This window comes from Poecile atricapillus, chromosome W (genome assembly GCF_030490865.1).
Source record: "Poecile atricapillus isolate bPoeAtr1 chromosome W, bPoeAtr1.hap1, whole genome shotgun sequence".
Classification (NCBI taxonomy): Eukaryota; Metazoa; Chordata; class Aves; order Passeriformes; family Paridae; genus Poecile; species Poecile atricapillus.
This window is the reverse complement of record NC_081288.1, coordinates 38,515,845-38,538,892: the sequence shown is the minus strand read 5'-3', so window position 1 is coordinate 38,538,892 and position 23,048 is coordinate 38,515,845.

Here is a 23,048-nt window from a genome sequence, read left to right as displayed (position 1 = left end):
ACTGAATTTTAATGGAAAGGCTTCCTTACTGGGTTATGGATTGACAGCCCAAAGGCTTTACAAGGGCTCTGTTTGCTTTAGCAAAGTCTAAAAATGCACTCGAATTCATTGTTGAAGTAGGACTTTTAGATTCAGACAATAAAACTAAAAAGCAGGATATAAGGAAAATTTAATGAACTTTGCTTCCAACTAAAATGCTTCTATCCTATTTCTCAGATGGAAGCAGTCAATTTGCTTCTGCTGCTGTTTTAACAGATGAATTACAAATGTGTTTGATTTTCACGGTAACTTTGGGTTATGCTGGATACATCACACTTGCTTTCGATTGAGCAAAGTCAATGCCAAGTTGTCCATCACTCTGTTTACATGAATCTTTTCATCATCAAAATTAATACTGTGATCTCAATTGTCAATGGTTTACTAGTGTGATATGTGGAAACATTCTCATGGTAGACATCAGGAGTCTCTTCAGAGTGGCAATGAAACCTTTTGTTTAGAATCTTAAGTGATATTGTGACTGTGCTGATTTACACCATTACAACATGCTGGCCCTCCAGTATTAGCCCAAGGGGACAATAAAATTTCTTCAGAATAGCTTTAATTCAGAAGCAATATTCCTGTCTTCCTGCTGCTACCCTCCAAAGGAAAGTGATTGACTTGTTTTTGTTGTGATTTCTGTCAGGAAAAAAAACAACAGGTAAATGGTGCTGCCTCTGCCATCAGCAAGAGGTGTGCGGAGCAGCGTAATGGAAAGACAGACAGCCCCTTATAACACTCCTGGGTACCTGGAGGAAATCAGTTCAGCTCCTACCACCAGAGAAAGACTTAGGGTAAAAGAATCAATTTACCCCACACAACTTAGGCTTCAAAAGAATAAAGCTGTCCTTTCCAAGTCCTTAGCTGATTGTAGCAGACAGGAGAAATGAGGTGTCACTAATCCTCTTGCTGCTTTCCCTGGCTGTTTGAGGAGTACAGATCTCTTTTAAAAAGGCCTCCTGCAGGCAGCTCTCTAGCAGGTGAGTCTGCCTGCAGTGTCAGTGGGGCTCTGTATTGTAGCCATGTAACAAGGCAGTGGTCAACTTCAAGGTCTTTGAAAGGTTAGGTTTTCAAAAGGGAGTGTCATTTCAGTCTCAGGAGAAAAGTCTCTAAATGCTTGTTTAGTTGGGTTACAGCTTAAATAATAATTAACGCTAGATTTGGTATAGGGACCAGGAATTCTATTCTTTTCCTCCACAGCTTTCATAAACTTCACAGTCTAAGGAAGGCTTAATCCTTAGCTTGATTTGCTGCTTTATTGCTGTTGTTTGGGCAAAATGCCACCACACAACTGAAAATTACTAGGATAGCATAAGCTCAGACAGCCACTTACAAATAGCAGATGTAGCATGAGCACCTGCAGATTCCTGCACTGTTCAGAGAGGCTGAACCCAGTGGACTGGGGTGCACACTGAGGGTAAGGTGCTACCCTGCATGCAGGTTCGTGCCCTTCCTCATGCCTCGCTTCACCATCATCACAAAGCTGTCTTTAAGAGGATTTTGGCTGAACTTATTTCTGCTGGGACAGTCACAAAACAACTGAGCCACTGGGAGCAGGAGGTGGAGGGGTGATGTGCATATGAGCAGGACTGGACACTGCAGAGACAGCATCCAGCTCGTGGAGAAAGATGTTTTAACAAAGCTAGGCCAGCTTTGCCTAGCAGCAAACTCTCTCCCATTGCTCCCACTGTGAAGCAAGATCATGACCCTTGTTCTTTATCAAGCAGACATATTTTCAATTAAAGTTGCCTTCTTAACAAAAAGGGTACGTATTAGAAAGGGCAGGCTGGGACATGTGATGGCTCCTCCAGGTTTTTCCCCTGCGGTGTAGCTGGAACAATGGCCTCAGGCAAGGCTGCTTACTGGAGAGGGGGAAAACTTTCCTTGCTGCCTTTCAAGAAAAAGCAAGGGTGGGAGGGCATTTTTCCTCTGAGAGTCTGAGTATTTTATCCTCTATATAGATATCCCCTGTTACAGTTCAGCCAGCATTAGTGTGTCCATTACAAACCTGTTTGTGTGAAACATCCCTCCTATTTTATATGGTTTCTTGAAAGAAAATCACATATAATTCATAAATGGGGGCATTTATAAGTGGGAGAATCTTTTGTGTTGAAAAAAAATAGTATCCTACACAAAAAATAATCAAACAGAGAAGCTGTAACATATCCTTCCATTTGGTGTCCCAGTGATAACAGTTGCATATCCAGTGCAGTTGTAACATCCAGTTACTGGGTCACCACTGCTCTGGCCCCATCAGCTCTTGAGTCTTGCTGGGTCTGAGCAGCCTGCAGAGTTGGCTCCTTTCATGACAAAATTGTCATACTTATGGGGACAGGCCTGAAGGTAACCCTCAATAAATTTTTCCTAAGAAAGCCCTTGAGTTTCCTTGTTTCTTAGGAACTAGCCCTTCATTTAATATTTTTAATCAGTTCCATATTATTAAGAGCACTGACTTCTCTGAATTCTTTAAAGACTCACCAAGATGCTAGTAGAGAGATGCACAGAGTCATCCTCTTTGCTCTCACTAATGTAAATATGCAGATCCTGACACAGCAGCAAATGACAAAAGAGCAGATGTAGAGGATGTAGAGTGTCTGGTCAAAGGCCTGTCCAACCCCATATGCTGACCCTGACATTTGTGATGTGTTGATACTTGTCTTTATGCTCTTCTGTTGTCCACTTTCCACCTATTTCCTCATCACTCCTGGGACAGGGACAAAAGTCCAGTTTTCATCTTCCTACCTCCCCTTCAGATGGCTGCTTCTCTGGAGTCTCTTTTGCTTCACTATGATACTTTCTGCTTCCATTTCCCAAAGTCCTTTACAGCTCCTTTGCTGCAGCTGTGTAAAACTGAGAGTGCTTTAAGCCTAGGTCCTATGGGTGTGCTTTATAGGTGCAGCTGTTTATAGCTGTCACTTGGTTTCACTATTCCACAGGGTTTTGAACCTCTTCCACAACCAGTCAGCTTCCTCAGAAAAGGTACACCATGAGCTGGATACTTCATTTAGCTCTGAAGGAGTACCCTGCACATACTCCTTTCATATTTTCCCAAGAGTTCAATGTTCATGTAATGCAGACAAAACATCGCACCCCACCTGTGATTTGCCACCTTCGCTGGTCCCTCATTTTCAGAATAAATGTGACTCCCAGCAAGAAACTGTCACTTCAATGACCCTGGAAGTCATTATGTCTTACAAGATGCTATCTTGCCAAGACTGGGACTCTCATGCAAAAGCATAGGGGTGTGGAAGATGAACAGAACTAATAAACTATGAATGCTCTGACCACAATCCAAAATGGAAATTTTCTAAAATGTAATACCTTTTTTTTAAAAAAAGGTATCTTCTTCTTGCTGTGATTTTTGAGAATCCAGCAATATCCTGTAACATGGAGCAAAGTAGATAACAGAACAAGTTCTCTGCTATAAAACTGTAAGGAAGTAGACATGTTACAAATCCTTGAGATAAAATCCCTGAGACATAACTTAGCTTACTCTTTTATAGTGGTCATAGAGGAGCAACACTTGTAGGGATTATGATTAACACAATCCCTGATGCTCCCAGAGTTTGCTTCTGGTCTCCAGCAGGAAATGCCCTTCCACTCTGCAAAAAAGAAGCAGCAGCCCAAGAGCTGTGCTACCATTGACTGTTAGAAAGCTTTCATTACAGTTAAAGGGTCAAAATATTGTCAAATGAAAATGAGTGCTGTGATTCTGCCAGACTGAGGTACTTAACATCTTCTTTGCCTCGGTTTTCAAAAATGAGACAGGTTGACCTCAGGACAACTGGCCTCCTGAGCTGGTAGATGGGGACAGGCAGCAGAATAACCCCACTGCAATCCAGGAGGAAGCAGTTCATGACCTTTTGCGCCACTTAGATGATCACAAGTCTATGGGAGCAGATCTGATCCATCCTATGGTGATGAGACAGCTGGTGGAAGAGCTCAACAAGATGCTGTCCATCATTTCTCATCAGTCCTGGCTCACCAGGAAGCCCCAGATGACTGGGAGCTGGCCAGTGTGATGCCCATCCATAAGAAGGGCTGGAAGGAGGATTCAGGAAATTACAGGTCTGTCAGCCTAACCTTAATGCCTGGCAAGCTTATGGAACAGATCTTGAGTTGTCAAGGTGGTGTAAGGTCATAGTTTGGATTTGATGATCTCAGAGGTCTTTCCCAGCTTAGCTGATTCTGTAATTCTGTGATAAACAAATTCAATATCTGTGTTTAAATCAAGTGGTTCTTCCAGTCCTCATTAGATCTGTGTTTGGCTGGTCACTCCACCATATTTTGTGGAAGGCCTGTGTAATTTAAAGGAAAATACAGATTTTAAAACATGTTCTAATTTCCTCCTTCTCCAGATTTTTCTTTTTCAATATCCATGTTTTTTCCCCCTTTTGATTCCTTGATTCCCATCAAACAGAGGACACAAGCTTGTTTTATGTTACCAAGTAGGTTGGTGGCTGAGTATTGTTATGATGTTCTGTTGTTTTTTTCTTATTTCTTCTCAGGTGTTAAAAGCCTTCATGGCCTGTAGTCCACACATTGGTTTGTAGTCCATCCTAAAGCAATTCTAGCATGGAGCTTTCTTAATAAGTTGCATTTGCTGAGTTGAAACAATACCTTTAAAGTACCAGTGGGGGGAAAAAAAGTATGATTTCTTTCCATGTGGATTGCCCTCAGTAAATAATGATGGTTAGAATTGTTTCAAATCACAAATATAAAACTCAGCCATTTATCAACCTCTTCCCTAGGTGCTACTGCAGAAGCAAAATAAGCTCAACAGACAGGAAGGAATTATCTTAGAGGGATTTCACAGGCCACAAAAAAAACTGAGAGCTCTAAGGAGTTGTATGCCCACACTTTTAAGTTTTGCCAGTGTAGAACAGACTATATTGAATTATGTACCCATACACCTGTTTTGTTTGGGGTTTTTTTGTAAATCCAGTAATGCTAATTGTTCTAATGCACATCACTGTTTTCCTTGTGAAGCGCTTCACAGCAGCTTTTAACTCCCAGCTCTGTGTTTTAATAACAATACCATCTGGCTGAGTTTTTCAGACTTGCCTCTAGGGGTTGAAATACCATTTTTTCCATTATAATTAATGAGATTTGGGTGTCCAAAACCCCCGGGCAGTTTTGAATACATCACCTGCATCTTTTGGGGTTCTGAAGTGCTCTGAGACTTTCAGACAGAAAAGCCATTAAGCTGACCAGAGATGATAGGATGCTGTCCAGTATTAATGCTCAATACTATTTTTTGTGTAAAGTGGCCAAAGCTTGCTCTGTTGTACCTGAGAGGCAGTATAGTTGGCTTGGTAAAGAATGAACAAACCTCTTGAGGACCTTATCACGTGCATTTAATTCTTATTCTGGAAATACTGACCTGAAGCCCAGAACAATATTTTTTTTGTTGTCCATATAAAAGCAACATTTTTCATGTCTTACATTAGAGCAAAATTAGGTACTTATAAAAGTACATAAAATTCTGGCAAGCCTCAGTAGCAGCCACTACCTTTGGTATGATAAATGTGCAAAAATTTGCTTCAAAATACTATGCACAAAGGGTGGCCAGCCTTAATGTCAGGTTCCAAAATCTTCATATGATCCCAGTCAACAAAACCCATTCCATATTTACAGAAGAGATGAGAAAAGAGGGCAGGCAGTTGCTCCTTGTCATCTTACAGACTGGATTTTAGCTGTGCAGGCAGACTTTAACTGTCCCTTTGTCATCATTTCTGGCAGCTGAGGGCTTGGAGGCTCCCACAGCTGGAACATCTGGACCCAGTTTTGCTGGGGAGCCACATTTGAATTTAGCATCACTCTGGTCACTTAATTCTTAAGCAAATTCCTAACTAGATTGACAGCATAAATTCTACACCAAATTATTTCTATCCTGTGAGTAAGTAAAGCCTGTGTGATGGCAAATGTATTTAATAAACTTAAATGGGTCTTTGGCATTTATTTTGAAACACTTCTCCATGAAAATTGTGTAAAAATAAAGATTTCTAAGACAGAATTAAAAATGTTTTCTATCTACTGCAGGAGAATCCTTTCAGCAGAGGTAAGATAGATGGGCTCACTAAAATAGCAAATGATATAAAAAGAAAGTGGCTTCAAGCAGAGGGCAGTTCTTTGCTGTTAAATGGCAAATAAAAAGTAAGTAGTGAGTCAGTTCAAATAGTATTGTTTGGGGTAATCTATTTGGGTGTGCTTATATAATCTATTTATAGGATTAGAATCTACATAAAAATCTCTGTAGTCAACCTTAAGAGTCTTGTTCCATTTTATGTTGTTTTGGGCTTATAACAAAGGCTCCTTATGTATGTTTTACAGGAAAAAAAATATAGATTTTTGAGAAAACTCGTGAACTGACAGAATTTTCATGCAATAGCTTTCTGGACTTAAACATGATACCTCAGATATGACTCAGTTATTAGATTTGTAAACTGCATGTGGGAGGATGTGGTTCTATGCTCAGTGTAAGCAGATACATTATCTTGTACCACCTCTCAAAATGGCAATTTTAACTGCAGGATCTCAATTTTCCCGTGTGCCGGTGTTTGCAGAGATCAGATCTGGCTGAAGATTAACATTCATCACAGAAAAATAAAAATAAAAAACAAGCACAATTTTTTCATCAAGGTCAGTTTGCTTGGCTGAGGCAGCTCAGGATGGGAAGGATGGAAGCACAAGGTTAAGGGCAGAGAGGGTACAGGAATCACCCTTCTGGCCTCTGTGTGGTCTCTGGTCAGCTTATGCTCCTAATGTCATCAGACTCGATATGAACACACATATACAGAAAACATACAGGCGATTCAAGGTATCAGCAGCAGCTGGCTACATGCCAGCATATTATTCCTGATAAATCCCATTGCTGACTGTCAGATCTAGAGGGGGCTGTGTGTTTTTCAGCTTGTGGGTTTTCTTTAAGACTGCCAGCTCTATATTCTACATGGATTTTAGGCAAGATCAGAGAAATAATTAGCTATGTAAGTATGTGCAGAAATTTCTCTCTTAGTGAAACAGAATGAAATCCTGACAGACCTGGATGAGACGGAAGAAAGGACAGAAATTTTCCCAGGAATAAGACACGTGTTTCAGAATAAATACTGTGTGTAAAGAAAATGACAGTAGACTCAGTAGGATGTCAAAAGATTCGGGTACGGTAATGTCTGCATTATTATTTGTGGTGAATTTCAAAGACTGCAGACTGACCTCCAGAACAGTTTATTAGCAGGGCTCAGCAAATCACTTCTTCCCTTGTTTACTGGTATAAGTGAGCAAAAAGGGAATAATTCTGTAATTTAAGGAAATATAGGGAATTCATTGCAGAGCGTTTGCACCATGTAGCCAGTTGTTAAATGATACAAACATTAAAAAGGCAAGACTCCACTTATGCTTGTGGAAGGGTAGGACCTTTGTATTAGAGGGAAAAATAATGTAAACCAATCTGAGAGCAATAATCCAAGAGGGGATTGTTGATTCATGTATACTGTAAGAAAAGCATTGTGAGCTTCTGCAAGCTTCTATTTATTTTTCCATGTTTCCACCACCACCCCCCTCCTGAGACAGTAACTGTGACTGAAATATTGTTTTTCCATCCCCAGATGGCAGTGCTGCCTTCCAAGATAATAACACTCGGTAGCTCTGGGAGAGAAATGCTGCCGTTCTCTGACTGTCTTATGTGCCATGTTTCTTTGTTTCAAGGGAAATATGCTACAAATTCTCACCTAACAAGACTGGGGTAATCAGGATGGGCTTTCTCATCCAAGTCTGACACAGCAGCCATCTTCTGTTAGAGGCACCCACCAGATCGCAGCCTATTCATGAGAAATTATGTCTGTGACTGCCAGTCAGAAATTCTGCTGAACTTAACTGTGCAGTTTCAAATATCTTCTAGGTGGGCTAGAGAAGAAATAAGCATGATGGCCGTTTTGGCTCTCAAAGGTGCTGTAGAAGAAGACTGCACGAACTAATCCTGGTCCACAATCCTTTGGCATCTGGCCTAATCCTGCTTCCACTTTCCTCACCAGCCCAGTCCTTGCAGTCCTCAACAGGGCAGGCACTGAGCAGCATTGTAGGTACCACATTAGGCTGTTAAATCTCACACTGTCTTGCAGGCTGAGATAGTGACTTGGCCCCACTGTGCCTTACTCTGCACAATTGCATGGTCCCTTCAGCTACTTGCTTCCCTTCTGGAAGCAAGAGCAGAGCTGTTATTCCACCCTGGGTTACCCTCACTGAGGTGTAAAAACACACCTTTGCTGGGCTATCTGTAAAGCTCATTACTTTATCCTAAACATAAAATAAATGTGTATCAGAATAAAAGAAACCCAGTGCATAGGAATGGCTGCCAGCTCCAGCAGTGTATTGAGAAGATGATAAGGAGCTCTCAGACTCTCCAGAGAACCCAGGAGAGCCAGACCTGATCTCTTGGAAAGCAAAGCTTTTCAGCAATTGAAAATCCAACTGAATGCTCTAGCATGTTGCTCTATTTTGAAATGATGAGCAAGGTCCTTCCAGGTTGGGAGGGTATGATCTTTTTCAAATATCTTCACTTCCACTGCAGCTGTTTTGTGGGTAGCAGGCAGGAAGCTGAAAAAGGACTTGTTCTTTTCCTTCACTGGAGATATTTGCATGTGTCAAGCCCTCTCTAAAAATTTCTGTTGCTTCTTGAATATCCTAAATCCCAGGTGACACTAAAATACACTTCAAGGTAATTCTCTGACCCCCTCCCCCTGCCACCCTGGTTGCAGTTCACAATTGAACAAGGAGAGGCTTTTTTCCACCTTTCCTGACAATGTGCTCACAGAGCCAGTAAGGAAAGATTAAATGCAATCAGAGCTGGGAGGTGCACTGCTCTTCCCCTGACAGGCCCAGGGCAGAGGAGGACAAGGGGGCTCCCTGGGTCATAACTGAGCAGGGAGGAAGAAGGGGAGGACAGCAGCAACCACACGAACAATCTGCCACAGAGGCTTCATCTGGAGGTGGTGCTGCTCTGTGCCACTCTTTAATTGGAGCAAGCAGTAAATATAACCTGGCCTTCCCAGTTAATAGGATAAGAGAAATGCAGATTTAATTCAGAGCAGCTACTGTGCTGTTAATGGTACTTGGGTCACAGCTTCCATCCTCAAGCCCTTCTTTATCCTCTTTTATTTCCTTTGATTTTCTACACAGGAAAAAAAAATAAGCCTTCCTTTTCAGGAAGGAGATATTTGCTGTCCTTTCCCAGGTTTCTCTAATTCATCTCCTCTCACCTCAAATTCCTATTATGTCCAGAGCCATGTTTTGCAACCCATCACCTCCATGCCCACCTCTTTCACTGACCTCAGAAATTAATAAATCTAAACCACTACACCACCCTATTTAAAATGAAGAGATATCAAACACAAATTGTGCAGTCTCAGCTCTAGCACATCTGGAATTTCTCTATTCTTCTCTGCTAGCTATAGGGAGCTTAGAGAAAAATTTAAAAAGTTAAGATAAAAAAATACCCTTAAAATCAAACCCATAAGCAACTTTTTTCTGGTGGAAACACTCAGCTTTCTAGCTTATTGGGAAGACCAGGACTTCCTTATCACTACACCACACACATAGGCCAACAAATAAACACATCTGTAAATAAAATGCAATAAACATAGCATTTGAAACAGGAGAGAAGAAGTCATATTTCAAAATGGAGGCTGGATTTTGTACTATTTTCTCAGTCAAAAGCCCTCTGTTTCTCAAAACATGAGCAAAGAGGAAAAAGACAGTTTGTCTTAAAAACTGTATTATCAAACCCCTAAAATATTTTTTCCTCCTTAAGTCTGTGTACGCAGAAAAGAGGGAAAAGGAACTCAGTAATCTCAGCCGTTTAAAGACACATCTGCTCATCCCCAGAATTTGATCTCAGCTGTCACCAATTCACCTGAAATGATTATATGGGAAGCCAAGCTTATCAACTCCAGTTTCTTATTTCCAGTGATTACAGCACTTTGCAAGTCTGATGTTTTTTGCCTGCAGAATATGGCAGACTGAAATATAATATTGGGGTTTTTTTTTAAATAACCAGATTTCTCAGTTCAAAAGAAAACCAACACAAAACATAAACAATGTTACTGGTGCCTCAGAATAAAGATAGTTCCATTTTCTAGAATAAGTTTTCTGCCAAATTGATGATTTTTCCATGGCTACAACATATTTTTCATTTGAATGTTAAATATGTAAAGTTTACTGAAAACAGAGATACTTTATCTGAAATTAAAAAATCCATAGCAGTCTTCTTCCCTCTAAATAGAAGAGAAAATTTGTAATTGCTTTTTAAAATGTCTTTTATATATGTACTGAAAAATTACATTTGACACAACTTGGAAATACAATCTTTTTTTTTTTTTTCAATGTATTAAAATTAATTGGAAGACAGTAGCAATATTTGTTGCTATGGTTGGATTAAATCACCCTGACATTAATATTATATATCTTTCACTATTAATAAACAATGTAAAAAGTATTAAGAACATTTGGTGTCTTCTCCTTAAGACCAAGATGGTACAACACTTTCTGGGATGCAGCCATCCCTGGCATACTTGCAGGGCACATGTGGATAAAGGGATATGGTTTCTCCTTCTTTTTCAGGGAAATATGGGGGGAAAAAAGACATTGAAGAGTCTATGAAAAAAAAATAATTAGAAGAAAACTAAACATTATGGGATTTAGGAGAAAGGGCTAAATAAAAAGAGGCTATGAATTTGCTTGTACGCAAATTGTTTTTTATTTCATAGTTAGAAATACACAGGTTGCATAGGAGAATTATCAGTCTAATCTTATATTTTCCTTTGAACCAAAATCCTCTGTCTAACTGCACAGGTCACAAAGGTTAGCTGTGTTATAGAGCTTTGCTGGCAGAACTTGGTTAAATGTCTTTCTTCTGACAAATCAGTGTTTTTAAAAAAGGAAGTGACACAGAGACATTTGGGACAGGAAGGCTGTGCACCTCAACTGGCAGTGGCTTAACTCTCCAGATCCTCCCAAGGAAGGTGAATTTATAAGGAACATTTATTTTGCTTCTGTGACATATCTTGTAAATATTTATACTATTAGGCCAAAAGTCCATAGATGATGTCTCTTACCCAATTCTCCTGGTTTGAGTAGGACGGGAGTTGTTGCAGGTCCTCTTTCATAACTTGGCATAACTGGGAATCCTCTCACTCCTGGTTTTGTCTTTCTGCCATCATCTACTATTCAGCTGGAGCACGTGTTGCATCCCAGACATTTTAATTGCAGTATTCATTACGACTACCAATAAATATGATCCACTGCAGTGGCACTGGGTGTTTAAAAGAGCTCTTTATCTGTCTTGCAAACTGGCAGATTCTGTTTTCTTTACTCATGTGAAAGTACCTGGTGAGAAGCCCCACTGATTTGGCTGAGTGAGCCAGAGGCAGCCATCCACCAGAATTTCCAAGACTGAGCCAGCCTGGCCCCCCATACCAGGAAGCAGGATCACACTGCAATCCGGATGGCTTTTCAGCCAGATATTGGCAATTTCTATTATCTTTTATATTTTTATTTATTTATTCACATTAGCAGAATATTCAACCAGGACCAGATTCTGACATTTCTAAGGCCTAATTACTGGTCTAACAGGGAAGCCTACGTTAATTGTCAGTAAGACAGTGAGACTATTATTGAAGTAACTGTTGGCAATAAACCTAAATGCCTCTTATCAGCAAGGGAGAAAGCCTGCCAACTTCGTGTTAAAGAGAGTTTTTACGCAGAGTGGGTTTTTGATTTGGGAAATTAAACCAAAATGCAGAGGGTATTTCTGAAAAGAATTATTATGAAGGGATACCAAAACGGAAGATGAAGCCAGGAGAATGAGAAAGAAAAAGATGCTTGGGAAATTTTTCTCTGGATGCATAATTTGGTTCAAGGGGAACAGAAGAACTGAAAAGAGGAGTTGTCTTTTTATGCACTAGGAACTGGAGACAGGCTTCTGGGAGTATCACAGGAGCACTCCTACTGCTTCAAAAATTTCTCAGGGGCTTGATTACTCTGGCTTGATCAGGTTTAAAGAGACTGACGCCTTTGTGGGAACGAAGGAATATTTCCATGGCGTGGACATTCAATGCTTGTTTTATTTCTTTTCCTTTTTTTATTTCTGCCTAATTTCATGGGGCATTACCACAGATGGTCCAGGAATTTAACTACACTAATTTCTTCCTGTTGCAGAGACCCTTGATCTCCTTTGCCCTGCACTTGTTACACAATGTAATAATGTGCTTTTACTGTTTAACTGTACAGTTAGGGTATTCGGGGTTTATGTAGTCGCATAGACCTTTCTGAAATAATTTTTATTGTGTTTGCCCATGTCAGTGAGGGAGATTAACCTGTTGGAGGAACAAACCACCTACTGGCAACCAGTACCATCACACAGAGAAAAATTTGCTGTGAAATCACATGCCAGCTTGTAGTGTGCTCCCTGTGAAGTGCTGGACATGCCTTAGGGCAAAACTCTTATCCCCAGGTCTTTGTATCATGCAATCTTGTCAGGTTTTTGTATCCACTCTTAATTTTTATGAAAGTAAATACGCCAAATCAGTAATCCAAGATAACTTGAAAGGTGATCCCAATTTGTTATTGACTACCAAATATTGTGGTGGGCTATGACCTACATGACAGGTGGTTCTCAGAAATTATCTAATAAATCACCACAAAACAACATGGAAAAGTAAAATATATAGATTGTTGTGGAAACAAATCAGTCAGCTGATTTCTGTTATCTTTGCAATGCTTCTTTCTGGTGTAGCTGTGTGAGAGATCTCTGTGTGGCAATGGATATTTCCAGTCAGTAACACCAGCTCAGTTGTTTGAAAATGTTTATTCTATTGGGAAATTTATGTTGATGTGCACTCTGTGATGCTTTAGCCCATTCTGGTAAGAAGATCTTAGGATAGAATTGATAGGAGATAGTAAAAATACTTCCCAGAGAAAGTGGCAAAACTTCTTTTTAGAAACTTGTGAGTTTTTCCCCTCTTAACAAAAGTTTTAAAAATACAGACAGTCTTTAGAAAATTCAATTGAAAAATAAAATTTCTCTGTCAGATTCATGGCAGCAGCTGCCATGGGATATAAGTGCTGAGTTTGGTGTACAGGTATTGACTATGCAAAATGACAATATTGATGTAGAACTGAAGTGCTTTTTCCTGGTATAGTCTATGTGAGAATCTATATGAGCTTTGGAGCTCTAGTCATACCACCAAGAATTCTTCAGTAAACCACCTCTTTCTCACAGAAACAAGATCATCTGATCCTCTTATTATTTTTCCATAATGAAGGATCTAATTTTCTCTTTCCTGGTTATTCGGGGTCTTGCCTGATACAATCTCAAAAGCTAGCACAACTCTATTTTTATCTTGTTACTGCTTGAGTTTTCTAAAGGTAGCTTTAACGTTCTTGATTGCCTTACCTGCTACATAATCTAACAGTGAATAATGATAGCAACTATCAACTGATCTATTTCTGTGCTCCTAATCTGAAAAATAATCCTAATTTAATTTATGAAAGAATGTGTACTATTTTTTTGTCGGTTTGCATGATTTGGATTGTGAAGTCAGATTTTTCTGGTGTTGAAATTCCCAGTATGTTTTTCAGCCATGCTTTGTAATACGTTTCTTCCTTTTTCCATAATGACTCGGTTAAATACTGTTTATCACGGCAAAGTTTGCAGAATATTTTCTCTTTCTGTGTCTGCTGGGGCATCTTTGTTAATGCTCATTATGGGCCTGTACCAAATCCTCACAAAGTAAAAGGAAACATTCCCCTTGGAGGAATCTGACTTTGGATCAAGCTCTCAAACTACATTTTGGTTTTAAATGGCTTCTCCTTCCCCAACCCTCCCACATCTTTGCAATGCATTGAGGTAAGGAAAAAAGCTAACACTGTTGCAATATCCTTTTCTCATTTAAAAGCAATGCTTTTAGAGGAAAATAAATGTGATATTGTGTACTCTCTTATAATAGCCATGGGTAAAATTATGCTGCATTGGTTATTGTTCTTTACATATATTATCAATTGAAAAGGAAATGAAGTTAGAATTAATGGACCCATTTGTACAAACATGATTGTTAATATTAATATGCAGGGTAAATCAGTTGGCAAGAGCAGAAATAAATTAGTGAGTATTACTCAAACGCAGTATTTCACTAGAGACTAACTGCACAGAGGCTGAGAATACAATCCTGTAGTTCAACTGGTATGTGGGGAGGCTTCTCTTAGAGTTCAGGAGAAATATCAAAGTGCAGATTCCCCATAGTACACTCCTATTGTCCACAAGTCTGCAGGTGTTGCCAGGAGATCACTAGTGTTTTCTGAGAAAAAGCACTCTGCAAAGGAAGGAGTTGGTGGAAGTAACAGCCTTCCCCATTTCCTTCTATGGCTGCTGGGCTCACATTGCAGCTGCAGGACAGTCTAGATTGATTTTTCATTTGAAAAAATAACCACAGGGAGTCGGCTGGCTTTTTTTTTTTTTTTTTTTTTTAACTCTGCCTGCCTGGGGAGTGCACAGGTTGACTTCCTCGTACCTCCACTGTAGGGGCAGACAACACAAGCAGAAAGACTCCTCAGATGTGCAATTGCTTAGGACAAAACCCTGTCCCTAGTTAAGAGGTAAATCTTTGGAGCGCTCAGGAGGAATCTTAGTAGTAGAGCAGAGGTTTTAGTACTCAGTTAACCTTGTTTATAAATTATTCTTCTAAAAACATTCTATTTGTGATCTTTCATTATGATGTTGAAAGTAGTATTTATGTGCCTCAAGCCTAAATTTCTTTTAATTATTACTTACCTACCAGGCAACTTGTTTTTTGGGAAAAGGAAAGACACCCATCATATCCATACGTCCTTGTTTTGTGAACTCCTTCATTACATCTGATTCTTTCAGAAAAAATGGTGTGATAGTTTTGCTGGCCTATTTCAGAACTGATTTTAAATTACCTTACTGACACAAAGCTATCAATCCCTTAATCTGAAGAAACTGCAGATCAATCCAAAGCTTTTTTCTTTTTTTTTTTTTTTTACATAACAAGAAAGGGCAATTTTCCTAAAATCAACAAATCCTCTTGGACATGGTCTTTCTTTGTTTATGTGAAACACTCTAATATTTTTTTTCCTTTTATCCATTCATCAAGCTTTTCAAATGTAATAATGGAATAACATTAGGGCAAAAAAACCCCACAATCCTACAATGTTATATTCTGCATCTGAATGATAAGAATCCCATTAAAACTCAACATTAAAGCATTGTTTGCTGGAAGAAAAAATGTCATGGCTTTGATGGAGAAAAACAAAAATAACCTTGGCTTTTCTAGCTTTAATCAAGTAATTTGTGACCCAGTAAGAGCTCTCTACTGCTGAGTTATTTTCGGAGCATTTATCACAGGTGTTTCACTTGTGTTCAGCACATCCTGATTCTAATCTTAATACTCTTAACAATAGTAGGGCAGCTTTTGAGAACAAACAGACTGGCTCTCCTGCCAGTAAGTATTGCATTCTTACACAATCATTTTTATTTGGGATTTGAATACCTTTTCCAACATTCATTTCACCTAAAAACTAGCTCCATCCACATAGGGGGGTGTCTTCTTGCATCACTAAGTTGTTCAAAGAGAGATGTTCATGGAAAAATTTAAAATTTGTGCTGGTTCCTTCTAATTTGAGCAATGATCAGTGTGCTGGACAGCAACCATTTGAAGGAACATTCCTATTCTGTGTGCTCACCACTTAGGGTCTTCTCATCCAGTTGACTGGCAACTGGGCTGTATCGTGGGCTTAAATCATGATGCCATATAAACAGAAGCAGAAATAACCCACGGTTCTCTAATTAGCCTCATTAATTCATTACTTGTGAGAGCTCCTGGCTTCACTGGTCCTATGATGGATTGCGGCAAACGCAGTGTGCATCCCAAGCCAAAGGCGAGGGCATGTAAGAGCAATGTCCATGAGATGATCTTCACATCCAGCAGTGAATATTTCTGTTTAAGTACTTAATATTTTTTTAAGTACTCCAGATCATTTTTCTTGGAATGATTATGCTTTTCCTCTGTGATAAATAAGACTCTGCCTGAGGATACCAGAGGGCATGCAGCACCAGAATAATATCTTTGAAACATATTTTGAGTGGTGATCACACCATTTCTAGCTCACCATATGGCTTAGTGCAGCTGTCCTAGCATTAAAATGACCTTCTTCATTATATAAAGGTCACAGATGCAGAATTCAACATTTTGTAACCCTTGGCAGGGGTACAGGCTATGCAGGGAGTACACCTGTTGTCCTGCCTGCAGTTCAGAACACCAGCACCCATTAATTGATCGAAATAAGGGATTTAAATTTAGCTTGCATTGCTGTAGATACCACCAGTTAATAAACCTAGATGTCATTAAACAGTTTCATGTGCTGAATTTAATAAATAACGATGCTAACATACTAGTATCACGTTCTTTGTAGCTTTTTCTTTGTTATCCCTAGTAAGCAGAACTGCTACGTCCTTCTTTACTCAACCTGATAATATTCTCATCTTTAAGAAAAGAGAAAATAGAAAGGAAGTTAAGACAATGACCAGATGTCTCTATACATAAAACAGTTGAACTTTTCTTCACTCAGAAAATTCTGCATATTAATAGTGGAGTTGAGAGAATGCCCAGTTTTAAGCCTTTTTCCCTGCCTTGTCCTGCAGAAGCTGCTCTGCTAATGAAGAACTGAACTGGATTTCCCTGCTGTTTTCCCCAAACCAGCAGAAAAACTTTGGGGTGTTCCTCTGTGTGTTTCTCCTACTGCTTCACTCTGCTTCAGTGAGTCAGCACTTCAAACAAGATAGAGTACTTGGCCTCTTGACTTAATCAGGATTGTGAAGGTCAATAAAGGGCATGAATAACCACTGAAACACACTTCTCCCATAGGAGTGTTCAACAGCATTGCCTTTTGATGGGTATATTAGAAAAAAAAAAAAAGCTGTAGTTTGCTTGCACTTCTGAAAAATTGCTAGATAGAATGTCTTAAACAGCATATTTTAAGAAATAGAATTCAATTGAATCTAATTTAATTGAATCAAACAGAACTACTACTTCAGCTGGAAAGGACCTATGACTAGTTCAGCTGCCTGACCACCTCAGGCTTACCAACAGTTAAAACATGGTTTTAAGGACATTGTCCAAATACCTCATAAATGTTGACAGGTTTGGGGCATCAACCACATCTCTAGGAAGTCTGTTTCAGTGTGTGACTACCCTTTCAGTAAAGAAATGTATCCTAAGTTGGGCTTGACATTGTTCTTTCCAGCTGACCATCCAAAAGTACTTTGAGACAGCCACTGCAAATTTAGTAGTCCTTCTGGAGGGATTTCATCAGTACGATGCTAATACATTTAGGAATGTCTCAAAATCACTTTCCCTCAGTCTCAGAGCAGCGCATCACTCATACTATTTCTGCCTGCTCTGTGTGTCTTCCTCAGCATTGGGCTTTCATAAAAGCTACTGATTTAGTTTGTTTAGGACATAACAAAAACATCCTCACTGCCTAACTGAACTTGGAATACCTAATGTGGGAGCATCTCGTTACAAAGGGACTCCAATCATTGATCTGGGGTGCGACATTTTTTCTAATAATTAATAAAAAATTCCTAAAGCATTTTAAAAATTGGCACAAATAACACCCCAAACCAAACCAACACCCTAAGACTGTATTTTATTCCCACAGGTAATGGACAAAAACAAGTGAAAAGGCACTGAAAGTAAAGTACATGATGCTCAGGGAGATTGGCACAGCATTATGAAGCATCTCATTTCAGCTACCAGAGGGGCTCATATTGATTCATTTTTTTTTTCATTCTCTGTGTGTTCTTTTGTAGAGACTTCAAATAGAGTCTCCATTTTGTTCTTATGAAAACCACGTTTCTTAGAGGGCAATGTGGGGGAGGGAAAAGAATAGCTCTGCTTGAAAAATAGCAGCCTACTTAGCACTTACAAGAAGATTAGACACCCTAATGTTCTGAGAAGCGCCTTTTCAGGTACGTAGAGGGAAGATGGATGCCTTGGGAGTATTTAGAAATTATTTAAATCCATGCAGGTTGCTGAGTGTTTTCTCATTTGTGCATTGTGAGAGACAGATACAGATTTTAGCCATTGCTTTTGGAGCTATAAAAATTAAATTAGGAGCAAAGAACAAGGACCAATTCAGAAATACCTCTATCTGTAGGTTATAATTGAAGTTATTGGAAAGGTTGTTAGACAGAAAATCAGGGCTGCCCCAGCAGCTAGAATCTGACTCCTTGATGATCAGACAGGGAATACGGAAAACTCCAGTCATGATCCAAGTCTGAATGAGTGAAAGATCAACTCTTCATTCAGTCAATTATTTCTGTCAGTTTAGAAAATTCTAAATCTTTTCAGGATCAAAGAAAGTTATATTTGCAGCACCAGTGCCTGATTTTACTCCTTCTCTTCAGAAAGGTTATTATTCTTAAGTAAGACATGCAAAAGTTCTAAGAGGCACATAACACTTACTAAGTTACAAATTTTGCTTCAGCATGAGGAAGGGAGAACTCACCTTTCTTCATTTTTCCCTGGTTGGTTTTTGGAGAGGCTTTAACCAGAGTTTCTCCAAACTTTTGTCTCCTATGCCTTCCTAATATTTGGAGAAGTGTCTGCGCTTTGTGCAGTCACAAACTTGTTTACAGTTGTTCCATGCAACAACTTCTCTGGCTCCTCTGGTTCAGAGATTTAAAGTGGCCAGAGAGCAGGAGCGTATGGCTTGCACTGGATCCCTGACAAATTACTTGTTCTATTGCTTTTTAGGAGAATGTTGAAAAAAAAAAAAAGAGAAAAAAAAAATTATGTTGGAATTTTGGTAGAGAAAAAGAAAAATACTGAAAAAATACTATTGCTGCTTCTCAGTGTCTGGCACTGTAACTGACCAAAATATGAACCGTACAAATGACAGTTTAGAGAAGGGGGAGGGAAGGAAGGACAGCAAAAAATTCTCATGGCTCAAATAACTTTCCTTTTCCTCCCCCACTTTATCTGACAGAATTAATAATCTGGCAGGAAATTAAACCTATGCACCTGACAAAGAACTGCTTAGATATGATGTGTGATTATAGATGACTCATTCCCATTCAGGAAGACTGGTCTTCTTTAAAGATTCTAGAAAGCTCTGCTTTCTTTATTTATTTTTTTTCCCCAAAAGACATTTTACATCTCCATTTTCTAAATATGATCTATAGATAGTGTTCATTTCATACAAAATAGGAAATATAACAAGCTTCTTTTAATTCTGTTTCCTAGATAAGTCAAATGATAATGAATTTCTATGCCAGGTTTTTAAATCAAATATTTTAATACCCTGCTTTCCAAGTGGAAAGAATTGCTTCCTAGCTGCCTGTGAACTGTATTTTTAAACATGTGTGGAAATAGCTGGACACTACTGAAAAACAAAATCAGTATAATGATAACATTGCAAGGAACACAATAATACATAATTCTTACATAGCAGCTGTTGCATAAAAGTCTGCAGTGCCTTCACAACGACTGAAATGATTATTTTTCGTAACAGCTCTAAGATACAGAACACAGCTGCACAATGAGTACTCAGTTAAGGATGGAATCAACAGAGGTGATTACCTTTGGTGCAGAGAACCACCACTTAGTTCAAGTCTTCATCAATAATAAACAGTTCAAGCAGTGACTTGGTTTCTATCACTGAAACTGTCAAGGGATTTGAGTTTTCAGCATTCCTGATCTGGAATTTATCCAGGTTAAGAGGCAAACAGTGACTTTCAGAAAAATTACTGTAGGTGTTACATGATCAAAAAAGGGCACAACCCAGCAGCAGGCCCCATCAAAGGATTAGACCTGCAACATCAGGGTGCTCTTTAATAAACCCCTATCAGAATATTGACTCAGAACAGACTTAAAAGGAAGACTGCAGTCAAGTGAATCACCAGCACTGTTTAGTGCAGACTGAGTGTAATGTCACTTCACTTGAGGGATTTGACATGATGAGAACACAGAGTGGTGAGATGTACAGCCTACAACCACCAAGGACTTGTGCTTTCAGGAAACACATTTAAAATATTGTACTAAATTTGCAAGGACTATATTCAAATGCCGCTATACTGGGCAATTATTACCATGGTAAGTGGTGCACCTATAAGACTAAGACCCTGCACTCATTACTGTGAGATCCTCTTATTAAATGTTTTTAACATTAAACAACTTGGATGGTTAAAAAGAGTGGGTTTTTTCTGTTCAAATGCATAATTTATTTGTTTTTGAAAGTTTAAGGTGTTTCCAGAATTGATATTACTAACAAAAGGATATTTTTTCCACATTAAAAGGTAAGGTGTTAGACTGAAAAACACTCTGTTGTATCCTATTCTGTACTTGTTATTGATTTCTCATGTCTAATAATAATTAGTCTATATTTTATTCTTTTATAGATATTTAGTATCTTTTTCCTCTAGTGCGGCCTTTACTACATGTATAAACTTGTGCTGCCTAGAGCTGTTTAAATCTCCTGTGGATCTCCTGTTGTCTGAGGCTTTCCAGGTCCCAGGTCCTGACAAGGCTGGGGAGTGATGCTGGGGTGTCCCTGAGCTCGGGAGCTCCCTGTGCAGCTGGATCTAACACTCACTCTGGGATTATCTCAGTCACTGCCACCACCACCTCATGGACTGCAGCTTTGAAAGAGAGAGTATCTTGCTATTTTTGTAACAATCAATTACAGAGAGCCAAAACTACACGTTTATGTTCCGGTAAATAGTAACTTATAAATCTAATTGCAAAATTCTGATGTGTTCCAGCAAATGGCCTGGACTAGACAGCCTGTCTCCTTGTCCAAGGAACAACCTTCATCTGCTGGCCCTTCTAAGTTTTGTTAGAAAACAGCTTTTTCTCTCTTCAGTGGGAAGAGGTTGGACCAAAACACAAAGTGAGGGAATGGAGATAGGAGATGTACAGAAGGAAAGACAGAGCAGAGGACAATAGTGAGAGCTAGAACTGGGAACAATTAATTTGAAACAGAAAATAAAAGAATGGAGAGTTACTTTGAAAAGGAGGGATTAAGGCATGATAAATAAACTAGCTTGTGTTCAGTAGCAATGAAGAATGGGGAGCATCTTAGACATGATGACAGATAGGCAGTGGTGAGAAAGGATGAAAAGAGGTAGGCAAGATCCAAGATTCAAAATTAGTATAGCAAAATGTCCTGAAATGGCAGCTCTTGATACAGCTCAGTAGAAATTCATCCCTTAGATTTTAAGGGTTTTTTCTCCCCCTCAAACTTGCATAAGTAAGGCTTTGCTCAAAGCTTGGTAAGACAGCTAAGATATGAACTCAGGTTCTAGGAAATGACAGAACCAACAATGAGTGTTTCTGTCAGATTTTATCTGGTTTGGGCATTTTTTTCTTATGTTGCAATGAATGGCTTATATTAAATCTGGGCAGTTATCAAGGGGCAGAGAAGTAAATCTGTATCTATTAAAAAGAAACGGAGAAGCTGAAATAGAAAGATCAAGGGAGGGGGAGATCAGTGGGAATGGGTGCAAGATTTTGCACCCTTTACTGAACTGTGTTGTTGGTCACAATTGAGCCCAGTCCAAGAAAGATTGAAAGTGATAGTCATCTGCTGGCATATGAAATGCTTCAAGTTTTATAGAAAGCAAATTATCATTTTCTTGTTTTGACAGAAAAAAAAAAGAGCACTGAAAACAAATTCTGTGGGTATGGAATATGAGTTTTGTTGTTGACAACTGGGACATTGTGAATGCCATATAGCGAGAGCAGAAGCATACATATGCCACAGAATGGTTTGGCATACTGGGAACACCTTCCAGGGGAAAAATTATATTGCTTTCCAATCACCCCTTATTGGAAGGCCACTCCCCAGACTCTTGATACCAGTGATGGACCTGGCATTACTGCAGGATAACTGCAAACCCCTTGCATTCACTACTCAGAGTTGCTGAAGCAGGATCCTCAATTTATTTCTTTGACCAAATATTAGGTGTAAACCAGTCTGCTCTGCTAAAGCTCATCTGAAATTTGCAGTAGCTCTGCTTGCAGACAACTGGGGAGATTTACAGATGTGTACAAAAACCAGTATCTGACAGCAAATTCTTCCCTTTTGTATCATCACCATTACTGGGGTACCTTTCAGCATCCTTAGGGAGAGCATGTCTTTCCAGTCCTTCTCGTGCTCAGCTCAGCCCTCTGATGTGGTTGGTGATTCGTCTCTTTTTGTTCTTCTTGAAGAGCCTGTCTCTTTGATGACAGTCTTTGATGTTCCTGTTTAAGATTCAAACATACTGCCTTTTTCTATCATAAAAAAGAGTTTTAAAGCAAAGCAGAGGTCATAGGAATAAATAGAGTTCATAAAATCAAACAAAATTAATTAAGATTGTATCATCAGATTCTTCATAGTTTCTAGTGCAGTAAAAATCACTGATAGTTTATGAACTTTTCTGTATATATTTTTGAATTTAGGATTTGAGGTTTGTTTGGTTTGGCTTTTTCGTTGTTTGTTTTTTGGTTTTTTTTTTTTTGTACTGCCATGTGTTTACACAATTTAGATAAAACATAAATTATTGCAGTTTCTATTAATCATTTCAAATGGTATTCATGGATTTATTATCATCATTATGACCATGGTTTCAACTCTTTCAGATGTAGCTTACCTTACTGAAAGACATTATCACTGCTGTTGAGAGCATTTATTTAGAGAGAAGAGAGGTCTCATAATAATGACATCCATTCATTTTCTCCTTAGGAATTCCTCCAAATCATTTATTTATGGTTCCTGGAGGATTTGCCCAAACTCTGCAGTGGCACAACAGCAACAAAATAATCATAAGTAGCAGCCCCAGAATGTGCAATTTCTTTTATTGGGCAGATACTTACAGTTATGGACAAGAAAAAGCATTTTCCTTCTAATGCAATAAATTTTCCATTGTGGCAGTACTTTCAGACATAGGAAGGTGC